Consider the following 7,380-nt stretch of genomic DNA (forward strand, 5'->3'; position numbering starts at 1 on the left):
CTTTACACTTTAAGTAGAGAATGTTAACCATAGATGTAGGCGTGCTTCTTTTAGAAACTAAATTGATACTCACTAGTGTGGCTTGAAAAACACGATTATATAAATAGATTTCAAAGGGGCATCAGCATTAATGACAGATGGGCCAATGGCAGAAGCCGGTGTTTGTTAACATGAAAAGTGAGCGCAGTCTTTTTTCGTCTTTATACTCCTAAAATCTTGTTCAATCTATTGTTGCTTGAAAAATGAATTGCATGAATAGCAATGTACTGATATTGATTATGTCTTGATAAAAAAAATTGCTTGTTCAGTATGACAATTGCTTGTCACAGATACACACAGATAAATTTATATATAGGAGCAGTTTGATGCCCAGGATGCTAAGAGAGCTGCCATGTGAAAGTCCCCTTACAGTCTAAGCCTGGAGCAGCATCATTTAGGACTGGTTCAAGACAAACCTAAGTCAGCCCTAATTATAAACTTTATTCAATTAAATTAAATTCAAATGTATTTATATTTCATAAATCACATTTGTCTCAGAGGGCTTCACAAATCAACAAACACGAATGACAATGTAAAACAACAAACATATCGGAGAATATAGTGAAATGACCAGATAAATGTGAAAATACCAATGAATGGGTACATGACACAAATACAGTTAGAATACAATCATTAAAATTCCATAAAATGAAGGGTCCATGAGGATGTTTAAAAGGGAGTTTAAAACCAGTCCTAACTGTACGCTGTACTAAAGAGGAGAGTCTTCAGCCCGCTCTTAAATGTAAATAAATATAATAATAAAAATAACATTTGTAATCAAGGAAATTCTTTGGCATGCTCTGAAATGTGGAGACAAAGAAAACACTAAATGGACAAAGGACCTTAGGTTACAGAGGAGGGTATCGCCTGGCAGCCAGCAGCGTAATAATCAGTGGCTGCTCCTTTGTTGTTCGACCTCTGATGACCTTGTCTACGTCAGCTCGCTGTGGCCCCTAACCGGTGAGATGGCCGACCCCTCAGCCCCCAGCACCGCAGGTTTCTCCACCGCTTTGATCACAGGATGCACTCTTAACTCTGTTAGAGGGCTTAAAAACGGGGCTGTCTAACTCTAACTCACACTGTCCGTGTTACCATAGCAACCCAGGGGGCATTTGCCACAGGTAAACGGGAGAATGGAGAAGCATTGGGTGGTCATTGTTGCAGAAAAGAACATTTTGAAACCATTTTGAGTCGGTTGTAAGACGCAGGGAGTCCGTGTAATTACTGAAGAGGTCCGCTGGTGTAGGAACACGTTTCTGCACGCAAGATGAAGCATCTGATAGGACATGGACTGCATTTATATAACTATTTTCTAGTCTTGCAAAACACATCATCATCATACACAGGCAGTGCAGTATTTACTTGGGGATCTAACACTCTTCCAATTGGACGGCAAGATGGAGATGGAAATGAGCTTTTAGCTATAATAATGATCCCTTGGCTCGGTAACACAAATCCCATCACATCTATAAATCCATTGATTCATTTGCTAATTAGTTTGTTGATGTACTGATCAGTTCTTCATTTGAACGTTGGCAAATAGTGAAAAATGTCCATCAACGTTATCGGAAACACAGTGATGTAGATAAATATGTTGGAAAACCACGATTAATATTGATTGTTCAGTTTCAATAAAGCCTAATACTTAATCTTTATCAGTCAGATTAATGATTTGACTGATACCGTATTCTATAATGATGCCCTTATGTGATTTATCCCAACATGAACAATGAAGAAGCTAATGAACTTCTCTAATGAGCGTTATATTGATACAGATGATAGATGGCAATAGTTGACTTTTGCATTTTCTAGCCTCTCAAATGTGAAAGAACTTCTAGTGTCCGTACTCTTATGACATAACAATGGATTTGAGATAACCTGTTATTTAAATCACACGTGAAGCTGAAACTTAAATTGGTTTCCTTTCGTTTTCTCCCTCCAGGCAAGGACACATTTGAATGATGCAACTTTCTTACCTTTCAGTGGATCTTGTCTCTGCATAGTGCCCAAAGTCGATGTTTGATTCAGTTTACCATTGTGCTTTATGTTTTGTTATTGGCTGTTGACATGTGGAACAACTACATCAATATAGCTCCCTTAATATTCTACAGATGTTGATCTTCAATGTTGGAACAGAAAAAAACGTTGACTGTAAATCAGTTCCCTTTTTCGCCGAACAACGAACAAAATAACATGACATGACATTATCAGAGCTGATTACTCAGAGGAAGTTTGAGTCCATTTAAAAGATTGAGAAAAAAGCCCTCGTAGTCAGAGTGATTGCTCTTCATCTGTTCCTGCAATCTTTTCAAAATGTTTTTTATGCATTATAACAGTTTTTAATTATTAACACTGTGCGCTTTCATTTGTATTGTCTGACTGTTTTCTGTTCCCGATCACTCTTGAAATAGAGATGGATTGAAAAGAAAATATTTTAGGCTATGCATCTCCTATCATTAATCACTGATAAATAAAAAAAAAGCCAACTTCTATACATTGTTATTATGGAAGTAGAATAGCCTCCACCTTTTTTCATTCAATGGGAAAATACAAAAATTGGAAAATCAAAGCAGTTTCATTAACTAGCAATCGACACCCCGTAGACAAAGCTCGGCTGTTTTCCTCCCCAATCTCTTGTCATATTAGGACGATAGCGAGGGAAATGTACTGTTTGTTCTCTATTAGAGCGGCAAATTATTCAGAGTGACTACATCCTGACATAATGTCCTTATCAACAAACCCACATGACACTGTTTAATCTTCACATCTTTCTCTAAACCTCCATATCACATATTATATCACATATTTCAAGGTTTCCAGAGTAATTTATCATCATTTGGCAACACGGGGTTGCACAATGAATTGTAAGCTGCACTCAGTTGGTTCTACACAAGCAAAAGAAAAAGGAAAACTATTTTTTTAATGTCACAGAGGATGAATTGAGGAGTCTTTTAGCCTAAGGATAAAAACTGCTCTGTAGTCTTGTGGGAAAACCAAGGATACTTCTGCTTGCCACACAGCAGCAGGAGAAACAGGCTGTTACCGCGCTGGATATTGTCTTTTGATATTCTTTGGGCTATTCACAGGCACCTCACTGATATCCCTGATGCTCGGTCGATTGGTTCCTTCTGGGTGGTTTTAAGAGCCATGTGTCGTACACTGAGCACATCTCATGCCTGTTTGTGATGTTTCCAGTCAGGGGGCTTTCTATTCCTTCTCAAAGTACTTGTCTGTGAAATTCTGCCTTCTTTTGCTCTCCTTTCTTAATACAGCAGTTTCTGAGGTGTTTGTTTCTCCATGGTGGAGTTGTGTAATGACCACGTCCGGTTGTTTTTGAAGCTGATTCCAAGAAACCTAAAGCTGTTCTTCTTAATCCACTTAAGCTACATTGATTGAGACCATAGTGTGTGTCTTCTTCACTTCCTTTTTTTTCAAATGTCAACGATCGACACTTGTCCACGAGCTGAGGTGAAGGAGGCTTTTTGCTTTAATTCAAATGCAATTAAGTATTTTATGTAATTATTAGGGCTGTCAGTCGATTAAAATATTTAATCGCATGATTGTCCATAGTTAATCGCGATTAATCGCAAATTAATCGCACATTTTGTATCTGTTCTAAATGTACCTAAGAGGGATATTTTTCAAGTTTTTAATACTCTTATCAACATATGAGTGGACAAATATGCTTCATATGTTTGTTATCATTTGAACAATGACAAATATTCTCATGAATATTAAACACAACAACCTCTGAACATTACAAATATTCGCCTCAATTCAACCTGGAATCTCTCTCATACAATAATACAATACAAAGTGTGTGTGTGTGTGTGTGTGTGTGTGTGTGTGTGTGTGTGTGTGTGTGTGTGTGTGTGTGTGTGTGTGTGTGTGTGTGTGTGTGTGTGTGTGTGTGTGTGTGTGTGTGTGTGTGTGTGTGTGTGTGTGTGTGTGTGTGTGTGTGTGTGTGTGTGTGTGTGTGTGTGTGTGTGTGTGTGTGTGTGTGTGTGTGTGTGTGTGTGTGTGTGTGTGTGTGTGTGTGTGTGTGTGTGTGTGTGTGTGTGTGTGTGTGTGTGTGTGTGTGTGTGTGTGTGTGTGTGTGTGTGTGTGTGTGTGTGTGTGTGTGTGTGTGACTTGACAGCCCTAGTAATTATGCTATTTATATAAGAACAAATTGTGGAATTTATATAAAATAGGGATGCTCCGATCGATCGGCCGCCGATTGTTATCGGCCGATATTCACTCTCGGCCGATCAATTGGTGCTCTCTATAAAGGCCGATCAGGAGAGCCGATCACATGACGTAAAATACATGACACTTTCCTCTGTGCGTGGCAAAACAAGCTCGCCAAAATGGCTTCACCAGTCTGGCAGATTTTTAAGGTGTCCGAAAAAGACAATAAAATAGCAGTATGCAACGTGTGTGAAGCAGAAATCCCTCGTGGTGGAACGCAACAACGACAATTTAATACCACAAATCTCATTAGAACAACAACAACCTAAACTAATTATAAATATATTTATTCTTCACTGTCGGGTCACTCATTACTGGATCAGTGAGCTGCATGAGATACTGACAGGCTGTCAGGAGAGGGAGAGAGAGGGAGAGAGAGAGAGAGGGAGAGAGAGGGGGAGAGAGGAAAAGAGAGCGCTTCCGCTAATTTCTCTTCCGTGTTTTTATCCAAAGTTAATGTAAACTTGAATAATGTACTTCATTTGAATGTAATAATTATGTTGGTTGTTGTTTGTGGAAGCGCATCATGTATTGAAAAATGTATCTGAACTTTTCGATCCGTTACGATTTATAAACTGAAGCAATATTAAAATGAGCCCCATTAACTGAGTTTTAAACATCACTTTAAATGGAAGATCCCCATAGCCCCCACCCACCCTATGATCGGATCGGTGATCGGTATCGGCCAATACTGATTCCGGCGATCGGCCCCAAAAACCCTGATCGGAGCATCCCTAGTATAAAAGATCATCTGCAAAATGCGGCAACCAGAGATGGACTCAACGCTTGAGAATACGTCCTCAGTGTCAGGGACGTGCACAGACATTTTGGGGGCGGGTGCTGAAGTGAGAAAAAGGGCACTTCCCATAATCATTTATAAAAAAGTGTTTTAAAACAAAAAGTTAAATATAGTTGCACATCTCTGACTTACTGACCAATTTATTTTAATACCCATACATTCACGCAATTGTTTAATACTCAACAGAATTCTACAAAAATAATCAGCTAACACAGAGACAATGGTCTTCTTTAGTATTCGCAATGCACAAGAGCAGACAACAAACTAGTACAATTCATAGTTATTAAATGAGCAGCCAACAATCAAAATTATGAAGTTACTGTTTAAGGACATTACAGGCAAAAATATCGTTTTTTCATGTACTTGTTATTTTGGTCTATTTTGCTTCCATGTTTTCTTTCACTCTAATGGATATAAAACTTCCAAGAAACACATAAATGGTGTTCGTTTTACTACCATGTCTGAATTCATCTATAGATTTAAAGCTAATCTGCATTTAAACATAAGATTTCCGGGGAAAATACTGACTTGATGTAAGTAACTATCTGGGGAAGTTGTGAGGTGATATGTTTTTTTGTTTGATCCTTTTCACCTGCAATGCCTTGGTAACTGCATGCAAATTAGCGCATTTTAATTAGGTCTAGTTAACGCCTAATTTGCATATCAATGTGGCGATTGTGATGACGTTATTAGATACACATTTTACTGTATTCACCTTTAGTGTCTCCCCTTAAGTACAGTACATTAGCCTGTAGACCCATGATAACTTGTCTTAGCTAAACCTTGAGCTAACTTATCCATTAGCTAGTAGCCATACCATAGTTAACTATATTTGTTATTGTCTTTTAGCTAATTAGCTGTAAACTCGAGGCACTGGCCTATAGTAATTTGTTCATCACCACTCACCTTCAAAATAAGCCAAGAATAGCCGGCATAACATGGGACAGTAAAGTGGGAGGTGCTGCTACCTGTCTGTCTGAAGTGACTGCCGATGACTGTCCGCACCGCTGTGCAGGAGACGTGGAGGGAGAAAGGGTAGAGAGAGCATCGGAACTTCACAGTCTAATCTCCCGACCTGATATTTTAATTTTGTATTCAATCAATATATTTTTGGAAATGGAAAACTGTGCGCAAACAGCAGTAGATATATATTCATTTATAAAAATAAAAAAAAGGGGGAAAAAAGCGCACTTTCTCTGGAGGAAGAAAAAGGGCAGGGGCTCAAGCCCACTTTGATGTCTATGTGTGCACGTGCCTGCTCAGTGTCCGAAAGAATTAGCTCAAAGCTTATTAACATGTCACGGCTTGTTTGCTAGAAAATCTTGTTTTTATGTGCCATACTATTTCCTGGTACCCTCACAGTGACGACAAGACTTGGAAATAGTCACATGACCTTTTGTAAACCCTCTGCATGGCGGCACAATGTTTTTATAGTTGGTACACCTGTGGTTCATCCCGTGTTCATGCTAAGCTAAGCTAAGCTAACCTGCTGCTGGCTGTAGTACTGTATACAAATGCTAAATGAATAGGGCATTTTCCATTATGTTAACCTTTTCCGTCAGAAAATTAAACACATTTCTGATCGTGTGCACACCGGCATATTTCAGATTTTTCAGCTGTTCAACTAAACATGGAAATAAAGGAACAGTGTTTTGAGATGAACAGTACTCTTGTAATCAATCAACCCTGAATTCCTATGACAGAGAGGTAATCGATTCGACCAAAAAATGATTTAAGCAACATGAGACTGAGAATATACACTCACATTTTTCGATTTATGCACTTTATATCCTGAGGAAAAATCTACGGATTCATATTCAATTATTCATAGACTTTATTTTTTATATGCACAAAAGCAACAGTGTAGTTTTGGCACAAAAAAATCTTAAGTCTCAATTCCCCTCCAACAAAACAACATTCAATATACTTAACATAAAAATAAAAATATATGAATTAAGTAGTGCAATATGTGCAAGTAAGTTCTAGGGATACAAATATATACGTATGAAAATAAAACAGAATCTAAACTGAAAAACTGTACATAAGAATACATACTGTGTACTGTAATACTATATAAATATATTGAATAAACTGATGTAAAAATGAACAGAGTATTTTATAAAATACAGTTTAGTACAGGGATGTTTGGCAGCTAAGGTGCTTTAGTGTGTTTTCATGAAGAAGTCTTTATGGTGTCTTTACTACCCAGAATGCACGTGAAAATCTCCACTCTCAATTTCCTGTTCAGCAGAGATCAGCTGCAGCGAACATTGTTTGTTGTCCAGACTAATCAGTCTTGATAAGGGGCGTAG

The sequence above is a fragment of the Trematomus bernacchii genome, unplaced genomic scaffold, assembly GCF_902827165.1.
Source record: "Trematomus bernacchii unplaced genomic scaffold, fTreBer1.1, whole genome shotgun sequence".
NCBI lineage: Eukaryota > Metazoa > Chordata > Actinopteri > Perciformes > Nototheniidae > Trematomus > Trematomus bernacchii.